We start from the raw sequence: 16,467 nt of genomic DNA, 5'->3' as shown, positions 1-16,467 counted from the left end.
AATAAAATTACAAATGCAATCATAAAGCCAACCATTTGCTGGCTGAGATGAGAACCAGTCATATCTTCTTCTTCTTCTTCTTCTTTTGGCTGTGGCTGAGCTGTTCTGACAATATTCTTTTCCTAGCAGTAAACCCTATGGTGGGGATTGAGCAACAAGTTACAGAATCAGGTATGCTGATGCATTCCTCACCTTAATTTGCCAAACTTAAATGTAAATCAGGCCCGGCTAGTAGAAAAATGCATCGAACTAGGGTGAAACTCCAGGCATGGAAGTGTCAACCAGGAAATGAATCCAGTCATGGTTCAAGTGCTCTGGACCAAGATAAATGTGTGAAAACATATGTGCACTACTTCAACAGTATTTTTCAACGAATAAAGTGTTTTTTTCTCACAACATTTCAGTATAAACAGCAGCTGAAGCCAAATTTCAGCGAAACGAACGGGGCCATAGTCGAAATCGATTTGTGTTTTGGATGGATAGCCTGGCCCAGCCGCCCAGGCCCAGCTTCTGATGGAAATGTATCGTCAGCCAGCCCGTAAGCATTGATGTCCTCTCAAAGCATGATGAGTTTCTGCGTGATCTGAGTGTGCTCCTGCTAGTAGATCCAATGCAAGAAATTGCATCTCTGTTTGTCCTGCATTTTGGTTGGGTTCCAAAGGAAGCGCGCGCACACATACACACACGCAGAGGACGCACTAACCTTATACAGGCTAATTAATTGAGGAGGGGGATTGTCAGGGATGAAACATGCCGATAAAAGAATGTGCCATGGTGAGATCAGGACGAGCCAAGGGTTGCAGACTTGGTCGTTATTTGGCATCAATTAATCCAGTAATAATTAGCACAGATAATGAATATTGGTATCCTCTGCTGACTTCACACATTTTATTTTTTCTGTATTTCTTTCATCCAGAGAAAAAAAAGGTGGTGATGATTGATACCTATAGTATTCAAGTGTATCATGGATGCTTCTATTGTATATATATTTTTTTGAAAATCAATTAACATTTCCAACAAACTGGAAGTATTAAGATTGTGTACAGTTACATTATCTTAAAACGTTGTTCTCGGCATCAGAGGGAAACTTGTTGAGGGTGGCCATGCTGTTTATTTGCATGTACTTTTAAGGGTTTGTTTGGAACGCAAGAATTCTAAAGGAATTGCACAGAAATTTCATAGAAATCAGTTTATTTTTACATGAAAAACACAAGAACAGGCAAAAAATTCCCGCGTTCCAAACAGGGCCTAAAGACTTGGTAGCATATCATGGATACAAACAGAGATTACAAGTTCATAACTGAGATAAGCTGTGAGATTATATATTTAAGATATATGGAATTTCTCCAATGCAAATATACAAGTTACTTACAATAGAGTCGACTTATAGTATGCCACCTTTTCTTTTATTTCCTTCATAATCACCCACATACGCGCTTGTCCAAGGAACTTTATTTTCGCCGAGATGAAGGCGAGATGTAGCTTTATACTAATCAAAGGAGGCTTCACTTGCACAAATACTTGAGAACACCAGGGATGTGGATTCTGGTGAAGTAATCATCCCAGTCGATGGTCTTGGGGTCGAAATTGAACATTTGATCTTCAGGGGTCTTCATCACCGTCGTCAACCTCAACCGCTCCATGTTCATGTCATCAAAGCTTCATCATCAGCCAACCAAAAAATATATAGGAAACGTGTTAATGACTTTGTTTTGTTACATAAGTATAATAATGGAGATAAGCGGTAACGTCTTGCCTCTGCACCACCAACAAGAGGGATGTACTACACGAGTTTTTTTTTGTTATATATTTTTTTTCGAATTACATAGTACAATGTAGACTATACCACCATTAGTATGGACGATCAATTTGCACACATTATAGTCCAATTCCTAATTAATTACAAGCCGAAGGGTAACTAATTAATTACCATCCATTGAACAAGGCAAAGCGTCCATAAACGTCAACAAGATGCATGACAAACTTGTACTTGCAGTTGAGGTCGTTGTAGAGCCGTGCGAAGAGCCCACAGAGGAGCAGATTCACCAAGTGCAGAAACTACAGTGCACAAACAGCTCACTTGAGTAATTGAGACAAGTCAGAAACTACACTATAATTATTAGTGTCGGTGCAGAAAGTGACCAACTAGTGAATATTTGTAGTTTTGCTGTACGTTATGATCGGAGGTGGCCTAGCACTCAATGACATAGGATTTATACTGGTTCAGGCAACATGCCCTACGTCCAGTCGGGGTCAGTCGGTGACTTTATTCCTGAGCCCAGGTGCTCAAATTTGCAGTGTGGTTACAAACGAGAAGGAGAAAGATGGGGTGCACAAGAGGTCCGGTCGGCTCCAGTCGGAAGGTCCGAGAGTGACAGGAACTTCGCTATGAGCTAAGTGTTCAAGCGGGTGCTTGAGGTCCGAACTTGGCGGTTCTGTGGTTGAGAGCTATCGATCTAAGGAACTTTGATCAACTGGTCTCCGTCCCCCTTTGTTGGAGGAAGCACACCCCCTTTTATAGATGAAGGGGACGGCTTTACAAGTGAGAGGGAAAGGGTGCGTATGCTACCGAGCCTTGTTGTCCATGCCTACCGAGCCTTGTTGCCCACACCGACGGGTATCAGATAATGGTAGGCGCCTACAACACTGTTGATGAATGTTAGATGCATACGGGAGGTCGTGCTGTCTTTTTTAGGGATGGTGGACGTTGGTACCTGCAAATACTGTTCGATGCCTAAAGGCATGTGAGGGGTCTCGTTATGTTCACCCGGTACGGTAAATCCTGGCGCCCATACCACTATTGATGCCTAGAGACACGTGGAGGGCCTTACCGTTTGGGAGTTTTAGTGGCCCCTACAATACTGTAGAGGGAGATGTCGGCGCCTATAATATTGTTTGTGTCAGGTGGCTGCAGAGTACTGTTCCGTGTAGGGTATGGTCCCTCGTACAGTGGTTTTGACTTGTGAGCCTTGCCTTGCCTTTCTTCGCACGTCTTCTGGTTCCTACCGAGCGGGCGTCCCCGGTCGGATGGCTCCAGTCGGCTCTGAGTGCGCCGGTCGGAGAAGAGCGGTGAGCAAGGTTCCTACGAGCCCCGGTCGGAGGGACGTGGGGTCGGAGTCGGAAGTAGCGCTTTGGGCCAGGCCTTCCGATCGAAGAGGGTGTTCCGATCGGAGAGGGCGTTCGGAGGCAGCTGGATGCCGAAGTGAGTGCTCTGATCGGAGTGGTGGGCCCAAGGGGTTGACGAGCGGGCACCGCTCCTTTCGGTCCAGACCTTCAGGTCGGCAACTGGGCCGTCCTTCTGGCCTGTTGTATTTAGACTATTGGGCCGAGCCTTGGCATGGAAGCCGATCCTTGAGGGACCCCAGGTTTATGTACCCGACAGAAGCCCCTGAGCCCCCGGGCGATTCGGGTCGAATCATCCAGGGGATTTTTGTCTTGCCGATGGGTGCGTGCGAGCGCACCCGCGGGTGTAGCCCCTGAACCCCTGGGCGGTTCGGGCGAAACCGTCTAGGGGGGTTTCTGTGTCATTAGGGGAGGTTTTCTATTTTGTCAACGGGTGCGCACGAGCGTACCCGCGGGTGTAGCCCCCGAGCCCCCGGGCGGTTTAGGCAGAACCGTCTGGGGGGTGTTGTTCTGGTGGGCGTGTGTGCGTGTTTTTAGTCTGGGACATAATTTTGTCGCCCGAGGTGTCATTGTGCAGCTGAGGCAGTTTTTTAGTTTGTTTTGATAGATTGGGTGAGAGGGAGCTTGTGGATCCCGATGTCGGTGCACGTCGTGGGATCGAGCGAGGGAGTCAGTCAAGGGTTTTGGATGAGACAGAGCTCACTGATCCTGGCATCAATGCACGCCGTGGGATTGGGTGAGGCAGTTAGTTTCGGATGAGACAAAGCTCACTGATCCTGGCGTTGATGCGTGCCGTGGGATCAGGTGAGGTAGTTTCAAACGAGACAAAGGTCACTAGTCCTGGCATCGATGCGCGGCGTGGGATCGGGTGAGGCAGTTAGTTTCGGACGAGACATAGCTTACTGGTCCTGGCGTCGATGCATGCCGTGGGATCGAGTGAGTTAGAATCGTGTTTTGGACGAGACAAAGCTCACTGATCCTAGCGTCGATGCGCGCCGTGGGATCAAGTGAGTCAGAATCGTGTTTTGGACGAGACAAAGCTCACTGATCCTGGCATCGATGTGCGCCGTGGGATCGAGTGAGTCGGAGTCATGTTTTGGACGAGACAGAGCTCACTGATCCTAGCATCGATGCACGCCATGGGATCGAGTGAGGGAGTCCATGTTTGGACGAGACAAAGCTCGCTGATGCTAGCATCGATGCGCGCCGTGGGATTGAGCGAGTCGGAGTCGTGTTTTGGACGAGATAGAGCTCACTGATCCTAGCGTCGATGCGCGTTGTGGGATCGAGTGAGTCGGAGTCGTGTTTTAGACAAGCCAGAGCTCACTGATGCTGGCGTCGATGTGTGCCGTGGGATCGAGCGAGTTGGAGTCGTGTTTTGGATGAGCCAGAGCTCGCTGATGCTGGCGTCGATGCGCACTATGGGATCGAGCGAGGGAGTCAGTCTTGGACAAGACAGAGCTCACTGATGCTGGCGTCGATGCACGCCATGGGATTGAGCGAGTTGGAGTCATGTTTTGGACTAGACAGAGCTCACTGATCCTGGCGTCGATGCGCGCCGTGGGATCGAGTGAGGGAGTCTGTGTTTGGACGAGACAGAGCTCGTTGATGCTGGTGTCGATGTGTGCCATGGGATCAAGCGAGTCAGAGTCATGTTTTGGATGAGCCAGAGCTCGCTGATGCTGGTGTCGATGCGCGCCATGGGATCGAGCGAGTCAGAGTTGTGTTTTGGATGAGACAGAGCTCACTGATCCTGGCATCGATGCGCGCCATGGGATTGAGCGAGTTGGAGTCATGCTTTGGATGAGACAGAGCTCACTGATCCTAGCATCAATGTGCACCGTGGGATCGAGTGAGGGAGTCCATGTTTGGATGAGATAGAGCTCGTTGATGCTGGCGTCGATGTTCACCGTGGGATCGAGCGAGTCGGAGTCATGTTTTGGATGAGCCAAAGCTCGCTGATGCTGGTGTCGATGCGCGCCGTGGGATCGAGCAAGTCAGAGCCGTGTTTTGGACGAAACAGAGCTCACTGATCTTAGCGTTGATGCGTGCCGTGGGATAGAGTGAGGGAGTCTATGTTTGGACCAGATAGAGCTCACTCATGCTAGCGTCGATGCACGCCGTGGGACCGAGTGAGTCAGAGTCATGGTTTGGATGAGACAGAGCTCACTGATCTCGGCGTCGATGCACACCATGGGATCAAGTGAGTCAGAGTCATGTTTTGGACAAGCCAGAGCTCGCTGATGCTAGCGTCGATGCACGCTGTGGGATCGAGTGAGTCAGAGTCATGTTTTGGATGAGCCAGAGCTCGCTGATGCTGGCATCGATGCACGCCGTGGGATCAAGCGAGTCGGAGTCGTGTTTTGGACAAGCCAGAGCTCGCTGATGCTGGCGTCGATGCGCGCTGTGGGATCGAGCAAGTCAGAGTCATGTTTTGTACGAGACAGAGCTCACTGATCCTGGCGTTGATGCGCACCGTGGGATCAAGCGAGTCAGAGTCATGTTTTGGATGAGATGGAGCTCACTGATCCTGGTGTCGATGCGCGCTGTGGGATCGAGTGAGGGAGTCCATGTTTGGATGAGACAAAGCTCGCTGATGCTGGCGTTGATGCACGCCATGGGATCGAGCGAGTCAAAGTCATGTTTTGGATGAGCTAGAGCTCGCTGATGCTAGCATCGATGCGCATCGTGGGATCAAGTGAGTCAGAGTCATGTTTTGGACGAGATAGAGCTCACTGATCCTAGCATCAATGCTCGCCGTGGGATCGAGTGAGGGAGTTAGTTCGGTTGTGAGAGAGCTCACTGATCCTGGCGTCGATGCGCACCATGGGATCGGGTGAGGGAGTTAGTTTGGACAAACCCTGGCATCGGTGCGTGCCGTGGTTTCTAAGTAGTTAGTTTAGGGGTTGGACGAGACCAAGACCGTGGGTCCTGGCATCGGTGCACGCTGTGGGACCGAGCGGGTTGGAGTCATGGATCCCGGCCTCGACGCAGCCTGGGCAGCCAAGGTAGTTAGTTTTCACACTAGTTCAGAGTCGCGGCCCCTGGATTTTTGGAGCGCAGTCGGAAGTGAAGCCGTTACGCGAGTTTAGAGTCACGGTCCCTGGATTTTTTGGAGCATAGTCGAAAGTGAAGCTATTACGCGAGTTTGGAGTCACGATCCCTGGATTTTTGGAGCGCAGTCGGAAGTGAAGCCATTAAATGTGTTCAGAGTTACGGTCCTCAAATTTTTGGAGCACAGTCGAAGCATAGTTAGTTAGTTAAAGATCGGATGAGGCGGTGCTCGTGGATCCTGGCGTCGGTGCGTGCTGCGGGACCGGGCGAGTCAAAGTTGTGGATCTAGTGAGTTCGAGGTCGCTGTCCTTGGCGTTTGTCTTGAGCCCTCGAGCCCTATCAGGCCTTCGTGGGGGTCGACGTGAGTTGTGTGCGTTACCCCATCCGGTTCCTCACAACTGGAGGGGCTGAGTTTTGTCTCTTGTCCCGATCGCTCTGGCTCAAAGACTAGCTCGGTGAGTTCACTAACGGGTGTGATCGAGCGGAATCTTGGTCTGTCATTCGTGACGAGGTTGGCAGAGCCCTCTTGTGACATTCCACTACTCCTTTACCTACAACCCGGCAGATGCCTAGGTCATTCCGGAGACTGGCCCGGGTGGCCTAACGGCCTCCCCTCGATGAAGATTCTATGAGTCTGGAGAGAGGTCTAGGATCGAATGAGAAGGTGAGAGGACCCAGTCTACTAGACTGGGCGAGGGCCACATGGTGCTCATCTACAGTTTTCTCCCCTAGCTCTATTTGTTGCTCATGTCGAATGAGGCAACCGCTGCTTCGTGACGCAACACGGAGCGTTCTGATGCATTTCGCTGCACGTGCGATGCTTAGTTTCCAAGCCCACGGGCGGTTCAGGGCTTGAATCATTCGGGAGGCATGAGCGTATGGAATGAATGCGCGTATGGATGTATGAAATGATTATAAGGAAATAGAGGGGGTTGGTAGTGCTCACCTTGATGGCTTAAGTGATGGGGTTCGGAGAGCTTCAGTTGGAAATGTCCGACCGAGACCTACGCTCGTCAATCGTGGGTGAGCCCTTATGTGAACAGTTTTTGTATTAATGAACACATGCTCACCTTGATGACCTGAGTGATAGGGTTCGGAGAGCTTTAGTCGGAAATGCCTGACCAGGACCCACGCTCGTCATTCGTGATGGAGTCGTCATGGCCTACATGGGGCGTCCCTTCGCTTCCTACTCGTTGCGCTTGACGAAGCCAAGGGAGCAGAACCGAGCGGATCCCTTGCGGTCGTAGTAGTAGAAAATGTAAAAGTTAAGTTTGTGGGGGAGCCCCATGTAAATATTACTATGTGTTTAATGACTACCGTCGGTTTTTGTTTTCTGTGATGGAATTGCTCCGTTCGGGGAAGCCTGTTCCCTTTCGTTTCTTAGTTTTCCCTTAGCATAATTTTGTTTTTTATTCTTTCTTTCTCGTACCTACCCATTTGTCCCATAGGCCGCAACCTTAGGAGCCCAGGGCATGGCCCGTGAGGCTCGGCTGCTCGTAACCGTAGGGAAAGGTGGGGTATGATCGATTGGAATGTTTTTAAAGCAAAGCTATGTAAAGCAAAACTAAGGAACAAACTATCCCGTTGGTTGGGTAGGAAGGAATTCCACCATTGGTAAACAAAACAGGGAGGTAGTCATTAAGCATAATGATAGTAGTGTACCCTAGTGGAGCCCCTGAGCGCCCCGAGCCAGAAAGTGTTTGGGTCGGGGCGCTTTTGTAGGTGCATATACTAAGTAAATAATGGTAAGATTGAAGCTTTAGGAAAAAATGACATAGCTGTTCCAGTAGTTCGGAGAGATGGGCGTTGTTGTCATCCTTCGGTCAGTAGGTGTCCGGTCAGATCACTTCAACCTTCAGTCATCTGGATCCTCGCCCGCTGCGCCCCCTTCTTTGGTCGCTGCTTCCTCGCCTTTTTCTTCCTTTGGCCTGCCAGCTTACCTTAGTAGATGCTTGAGGAGCTGGTAGTCCTTGTAGAGGTGTTTGATGGGGTAGTCATGGTTGGTGCACGGGCTCTCCATGAGATCATGGAAGTGGCCCGGTGGGTCTTGCTGGGGCTATGTGCCCGCGTGATCGGCCGCGGCGTTCGACGCGAAGTTGGCCGGTCGGCGGTGATCCTTTCTATTCTTTTTCCCTCTGCGTTGACCCTAGCGCTTGGCCTTACCTTTGCCATGACCTCCGTTGAAGCGTGGTGGGAACAACGCTTGCTGGAGGTGTTGGACGAAGGTCCGTGGTCCTAGGCCATCAGGGCTAGGACTCCGGTTGCTGCTGCGTGTGTCTTGGTTTGGTCCGAGCCACATGAATATAGGCGGTCACTGAGTCAAGACGAGGTGCCAGTGCGGCCTCTTGTGCTGCACTTGGCGATTGTAGCGGCGATCGGGTGGAGCGACCCGTCTGCCACGTTCTCGTTCCCCTGGCAGAGAATGTGGATGCATGTCGGCATCATGATATGGAGCACTCCGCTTGTTGAACGGTGACGGTCTCCACTACTGCCCGGAGGCTCCGGTGGATCGCCTATTCATGAGGGTCGTTCGGCTCGGATAGGCCACGCAGAAGCATTGCTACGGCGGCGATGTTCTGGTTCGCTCGAGCAAAGTGCGGGGGACCATTCCCCCTATCCATGGTGTTGTGCTGGACCTGACGGGTGTGCCCCCGGGCACTGCTCGCCGGTCTATGTGCACGGGGCGCAGTGTGGTGTGCTGGGCGTGCTGGCGCAGTTGGTGGCTGATGCAGCCGCCGTTGTCATAGTTCATCCCCGTGCTCAAGTGTGAACTTGGGGTCTCTGCGTGAGGGCCCAGAGGGGCAAGGGTCCAAAAGGACTCCATTACTCTTGGCGACTTGTTCCAGAGCGTCCGCCATAGCATACTCCTAGGACGGATGGTGGCTAGGCGCCATGTTGCCGATGCTGGAGCCATCACTCCCGATATCATCATCCATGATGTCGAGGAAATAGGTGGGAGCATAGCTCGCCATCCCCATGAACTCAGATGTGAGAGGGTGCGATGCCAGCATCTTTTGGAGTCCCCGGGCGTATGCGTCCGCAGAAGACATGAGGCCATAGGGGAACCAGTCATACGACGGTTGCATTAGGGACAATGGGGTTCCACCGAGTAATCGGTGGAAGATAAAGAATAGTAAGTAAATAACAACATGTATATTACTCATAGTGGGGTTTGAGCAGAGAGTTTGCTCGGAAAGAAGCGCAGATGCCGCGTCATCGAAGCCATGTGTCCCAGAGTTGATGGAGGGCACTCCTCCGATGGGTGTCGGGATGTGAGCCTCCTCACGGAGATGTAGCACGCAGAGCCGGTCGGCGACGAAGTTCTGGCTTCCAAAGAGGAAGGCCTAGGATGGCTCGAAGACAAGTGGAACCCACATCCCGGTGGGCGAGGGTGCAGGAAACTCCAACAAGCCGAAGCGAATCGTATCGCCCGAGCCTACCATGGTGGGGCTGGTGGAAAAATGGGCCATCTGATGACCAAAAAGTGTTGAACGTACAACATCTTCCCCACGAACGACGCCAACTGTCGGTGCAGAAAGTGACCAACTAGTGAATATTTATAGTTTTGATGTACGTTGTGATCGGAGGTGGCCTAGCACTCAATGACATAGGATTTAAATTGGTTTAGGCAACATGCCCTACGTCCAGTTGGGGTCGGTCGGTGACTTTATTCCTAAGCCTAGGTGCTCGAAGTTTGCAGTGGGGTTACAATCAAGAAGGAGAAAGATGGGTGTACAAGAGTCCCGGTCGGCTCCGGTCGGAAGGGCCGAGAGTGTCAGGAACTTCACTATGAGCTAAGTGTTCAAGCGGGTGCTTAAGGTCCGAACCTAGCGGCTCTATGGTTGTGAGCTATCGATCTAAGGAACTCTGATCAACTGGTCTCCATCTCCCTTTGTTGGAGGAAGCGCACCCCCTTTTATAGATGAAGGGGATGGCTTTACAAGTGAGAGGGAAAGGGTGCGTATGCTACTGAGCGTTGTTGTCCACGCCTATTGAGCCTTGTTGCCCACATCGGCGAGTACCAGATAATGGTAGGCGCCTACAACACTGTTGATGAATGTCAGATGCATACAGGAGGTCGTGCTGCCTTTTTCAGGGATGGTGGGCGTCGGTACCTGCAAATACTATTCGATGCCTAGAGGCATGTGAGGGGTCTCGCTATGTTCACCCGGTATGGTAAATCCTGGCGCCCACACCACTATTGATGCCCAAAGGCACGTGGAGGGCCTTACCATATGGGAGTTTTAGCGGCCCCTACAATACTGTAGAGGAAGATGTCGATGCCTATAATATTGTTTGTGTCAGGTGGCTACAGAGTACTATTCCATGCAAGGTATGGTCCCTGGTACAGTGGTTTTGACTTGTGAGCCTTGCCTTGCCTTTCTCTACATGTCTTCTGGTTCCTACCGAGCGAGCGTCCCCAGTCGGATGGCTCTAGTCGGCTATGAGTGCGCCGGTCAGAGAAGAGCGGTGAGCAGGGTTCCTATGAGCCCTGGTCAAAGGGACGTGGGGTCAAAGTTGGAAGTAGCGCTTTGGGCTAGGCCTTTCAATTGGAGAGGGCATTGAAGGTAGCTGGAGGTTGAAGCGAGTGCTCTGATTGGAGTGGTGGGCCCAAGGGGTCGATGAGCGGGCGCCACTCCTTTTGGTCTAGACCTTTAGGTCAACGACTGGGCTATCCTTCCATCCTATTGTATTTAGACTCTTGGGCTAAGCCTTGGCGCGGAAGCCAGTCCCCGAGGGACCCCGGGTTTATGAACCCGACAATTAGCAAGCACAAGACATTTAATTTCCCCTCCGATTCTAAATGTACTCTCTCTGTCCCAAACAAAGAAATGAAGTTGTAGTCTTTGAATCATGTCCTAGTCATTTTAGACATGGATCCCACATAGGATTCCTTTCTCCCCTCCCCTAGCCATCCCACTCGCCCCATCCTTCCCTCGTGATCCCCTCCCTCCTCTTTTCCACCGCCCTCTCTTCCTCTCCACCAGTGGCCTCCTTCTCTTCTATTCCACCGGTCATCCTCCTCTTCTCATCTGCCCATAGGAGGTCAGTGCCTGTTCTCCTCTTTTCCTCCACTAGTCTCCCTCCTTTACTCCCCCTCCCCCCTGCCTGTGGCTTCCCCTTCCCTCGCGCTGCTAGAGAGGAGTCTAGGATGGAGAGGGCGCGAAGTTGCTGGATCCAAGCAGGACGGGGTGGCGGCCTATGAGCGGGTGGTGCCTCCTTAGTGGGACACGACATGGAGCAGATTGGTCATGTAGGACGCGGGATCCCTTGTGATGCTCAACGCGGAGCAGACTAGTGATGAGGCAATCGTGGACTCGGCTTACCAGCGACCGCAGACGCAGAGCAGACCGACATCAAGGCGAATCCGACGGCGGCACATCCTGAGTAGGCTCTGCCCCCTTCCTTCTTTTCTATCTAGCGCCCCACCGAGATCCACGCATAGTTGTCACTAAGATCGATGCCTAGCTCAGGAGGCGGATGGTAGGATGATGCGGCCCATGGCGCCGCTACCTCAGGTAAGTGCAGCAGTCAGTCAAGGAGGAGGTGCGTCCTCTCACCTCTTTTCCGCCAGTGGGAGGCCTGGATCTAGATGGGGAGGAGGGCATGAGAGAGAATGTAGGGATATTCTATTCTTTTTGCTTCCTTGTTGGTTTCCATGCCCAATGCTAGGATGATGGTCTTTTCGGGATGGAGGGAGTAGGTTGAAGGACATATTGACACATGACATATATAAGGTTGTAGGACATATTGACACATGACCTATATGATTAAATATTACCCTAGTTTAGAGAATGAATCTAGTAGCTACTGTCAATCTCAAAAAGGTATACATAGATTATATTAATTATATTATGAATTAGAGGGAGTATAATACAACAGTATCACTTATCTGACTTCTAGTGGCAGCTTGAATGTGAGCATCATGTAGAGGTGGAACTACATGATTGTGGGGAAGAAGCGCATCTCCCTGGTGCGGATGACCTTGCCATCCTTCCCCATGTGAGGGTTCTCGTAGAAGTGCTGGCGGTCGGACTCGTACAGAACAGAGTAGGCGACTGGGTTGCGTAGCGATGAGGTGACGTGGTACACTGGCACCGCCTCCAAAGCCTTCTCCTCTAAGTGTGCCACCATGGCCGCCATCATGGCATTGGCCACCATGTCCCTCGGGATGACATCCACGACCACGCTAAGGTCACCGAGGAAGCAGGAGAGGTTCTGCTTGGCATAGCCGATGATGAGCATGTTGATGGTGCACGTGCCCTGCATCCACCCTGGCAACAGGTCCTCCTGGACGCTGGTGATGATGTTGGGGCACATGATCACCATGGGCATGTCACCCTGGAGCTACCCCAAGACCATCTCCCCCATGGCCTTGGCGAAGATGTACGTGTTGGACCACCCAAAGTGGCGAGCCCTCTGGATGCCCAGCTCCTTCATGGCCTTCCTCTCCATCTTCTTGTGCTCATCATCATTGGCGTCCATGAGCTCCTTCTTGGCTTCTCTGACAAGCCACAGCTCGGCGTCGACATCGAGGGGTACTTGCCTTCGAGCAGTGACTCACCGGGCTTTTTGGACTTCTCCAGGTGGAGCCCATCCCTATCGCCACAGACATAAGCTACAAACATAGACCAATGCAACGTTAATGTCATTAAGATTAATTGACCTCATAGGCTCTCTTCTTGCTTAGTCTTGCATTGGGAGCAAGTACTACTGGATTTAGGTTCTTTGCCGAGTGCCTAAGACACTTGGCAAAGGCCAAATTACACTCGGTAAAGCCTTTGTCGAGTGCGGCACTTGGCAAAGAACACATGACAAAAAATTGATCAGCAAAGCCCTCTTTGCCGAGTGTCTTTTATCGAGCACTCGGCAAATAAAAGCGACCGTCACGACGCCGGCCCCGTTGATGGTCGCTTTGCCGAGTGCCAACCCTGCAGGCACTCAGCAAAGATTTTTTTATTTTTTTAAAAAAATTCTTTGCCGAGTGCCCTCTATCCGGCCCTTGGCAAAGATGTTTTATTTTTTTCTAAAAATTCTTTGCCGATTACCTTCTAGTCGGTGCTCAGCAAAGTTTAAATATTTTTTAAAAAAATTTCTTTGCCGAGTGCCCTCTGGCCGGCACTCGGCAAAGTTTGAATTTTTTTTTAAAAAAATTATTTGCCGAGTACCATGGTCATGACACTCGGCAAAGCTAAAAAAATAGTTTTCCGAGCGCCCATTTTTTTAGCTTTGCCGAGTGCTGTGACTATGGCACTCGGCAACAGGGTCCTTTGCCGAGTGCAACACTCGGCAAAGTGACCCAAAACGGCATTTTTAATTTTTTTTACATTCCATCATGACAAATAAATTCATACAAACATATATCATATATATATCTCATCCATCACATATATATATATCTCATTCATCACATATATATCTCATCCATCACATATATATCTCATCCATCCACACATCCATCTGCACATATCACATCCATCACAATATATATCACATATATAAAAATAAGTGCTCAAGTCCATCCAAATAAATCCACAAGTCCATCAAAGTCTACAAGTGCATCACAAGTATATCACAAGTCCATCACCAAGTGAACAACAAATGAAAAAAATACAACGTGCACTCATCTTGGCCACTGCGACTATGGTGAAGGCCCAGCTCCATCATTTGGAGGTGCATAAGGTGGATTATTCAAACCACCGTCAGATGGAGACTGCACAAAGGAGAAAAGATTGCATGGGAGACAAGATTATTTGGATAACTAATCTAGGAAGGTAGAGTCCATACAAGCAAAGCACAAGCGAAAGTAAAAAACTTTCATACTCACAGGAGTAGCTGCAGCTGCAGGACGTGAAGGCGGAGGGGGAACCAACAACCTAGCTGGCAAAGAGAAGCCCACACGTTGCCCAAGCCCTTGTAGGAACTCTATAATGTCCATCAGCCTCTACGCCTGGGCCTGCCGCTTAGCCCGCTCAGCCTCCAGCTGGGCTGTCGTCCTCTGCTGCCTGGCCTCCAGCTCCTGACGTTGCCTCATTTCTTGTTCCAGCCAGGCCTGCAATATTTTACTCCACTGTTTTAGTAATACAAAGCTAATTAAGGTGTGTAAAGATCAATGTATGATGAGTAAAATAGAAATAACCTCGAGTGCGTCGATCCGATGCTGTGCAGCGGTCGGCCGTGTGTGAATGGGGGGGGGGCTCGCTCATGCTCTGTGCTTGGATCTAGGAGAGAGAGGGAGTAGAGGCCGTGTCGATGACGCCGTCGCCAAGCCAGAACCACCCATGCTTCTTGCCTTGCCCCGCCCTCATGATGGCCTCTCCATCAAAGTCTTGGGTGCTTGGATCGTGGTCTGGCCCATCGAGGGATCTCGCCACCTCAGTGTACTCACTGATGCAGGAGTAGATGCTAGGATTCATGTATGCCTCGGGTGGGTCCTCTAGGTTGAAGGAGACGTCAAACGTCGCCTTACTCTTGTGGGCCATACACCATGCCTAGAAGTCCAAGCAAGCCTGGCCACTATGTGACACTGACTGCGAGAAAGACAGCACGGTGATTAGAAATTAGGTAGAACTAAACATCACAATAGATAAATGAATTCGCGTACCCATGCTTGTTTGTATCCGGCGAAGCTACGGCTGCCTTGATGGTGTGCTGGACCTTGCATCTGCAAACGACGGTCCTAGGTATCCTTGTGCATCTTGAGGTACTCCTCCGTGAACCACCTCTCCACCATCATCGCCCAGCACTCGAGATACGCTTGGCACCACCAGGGAATCATCTACATGTCATCAAGTATTGGACATATAAGAAGATCAAATTAAACCAACTTAATCTCTAAACGAATCAATATTGATGTTCTTCATTTACCTCAAGGTACTGCTCCTGGGTCAACTGCATCTCTCTTGCATCTTTCTTGGTTTTCCTCTCTCCAAGCTTCGACCCATAGTAGGTTACGATGGCCTCGATGCGCACCTCGTGATGCATGTCGGTGACGAGTTTTTTACAGGCTTTGGTAGTCACCTGCTCCACCCTGGCGTCAAATCCCTCCTCGCATCTGTAATAACTCTGCATACAAAAGCGATGTATCTATTCATTATTTCAAGAAAAGTCCAATGAATGCGACGTATTGAGCAATGTTTTGCGAGGGAGACTTACCCAAAACTCTGCCTTCACCCGCGCCGCCTTGTTGGGGTACTCCGCATCGAGGGCGACGACGTAGTGGTCAAACGAGTAGGCTGGCTCCATCTTCGATGCATACTTGACAATGCTGGGGAAATGTTGCCTGCATAGAAGACCCAGGATGCCGTTGACTAGCCGTGCGCTACCACCCAACACAACCACCCAGTTCCTGCACAAGTGATTAAGAAAAATTATTAGTTTTTTTTCATCATATCATATGAAGTAGTGGTGATAACATATAAAGTTACTTAATTTTGCCCTTCGGGGCGAATCACTGGGCGTTGGTGAGGAAGCGAAACCTGTGGGAGGCTCACGGGACCTCGCAAGTAGACACTCGAAGAGGAGTCGGAGGATGCAGAACCCATGCCTACCACCTCCCACTCGTCGTCCTTGTGCAACCCCTCCTCGTTGTCCGTCTGCCAAACCAGCTCCTCGTCCGACTCATCCATGGGCGCCACCTCCTCCTCCAGCTCCTCCTCATGTGGCGTGGGAGGAGACGGCCCCCTCCTGCGGCTAGTGGTCCTCCTCCTCCTCCTCCTGTCTGATCCCTCCACCACCCCCTCTACCTCCTCCTACAGCCGGCGTGGTCTTTGGTAAATCGAGTTCACAGACCTATGACAGTCGTCCACCATCTTTGTTCAATCACCTGTAATAAAAAAGAAAAACAAGACGTAATTAGAAACAGGTGCAAAAATGAACAAGACATAATTACAAAAACATAGTAATACATGTATTAGAAATATATGCAAAAATGAACAAAACATAGTATTACATGTATTAGAAATAATCTTCATGATTGAGATTAGCTGGATCATAGGTCTCGTCATCACTATCAACATTGTCCAGCTCATCAACACTATCCGAAGGAGGAATGTTGTCTTCATTGTCATTGCCTAAACGTAATCGCTCAAGCATTTGTATGTCCTTCAGATTTCGCACCTCGTCTCTAGCATCCTCGTCATCATCCCTTTCATTGTCTACTTCCATTCCTATCACTTTGGTTAAGTCTATGTCAAACCTCCCTTGTAGCCCCTCTTCTTGATAGAACTCTCCATCATACGTGTTTGGGTTGAAGTTGTAATCTTCATCATTTGGGACAGGTAGTTTACC

The 16,467-nt window shown here is 50.4% G+C and overlaps 1 pseudogene; it reads right to left on the bottom strand.

Annotated features, from left to right (window-relative positions):
• Positions 1–1,505: 1,505 nt before the first annotated feature.
• LOC136500023 (fatty acyl-CoA reductase 1-like) lies at positions 1,506–15,806 on the bottom strand (annotated as a pseudogene).
• Positions 15,807–16,467: the final 661 nt, after the last annotated feature.

The sequence above is a fragment of the Miscanthus floridulus genome, chromosome 13, assembly GCF_019320115.1.
Source record: "Miscanthus floridulus cultivar M001 chromosome 13, ASM1932011v1, whole genome shotgun sequence".
Taxonomy (NCBI): domain Eukaryota; kingdom Viridiplantae; phylum Streptophyta; class Magnoliopsida; order Poales; family Poaceae; genus Miscanthus; species Miscanthus floridulus.
This window is presented reverse-complemented; position numbering and strand designations above follow the sequence as displayed.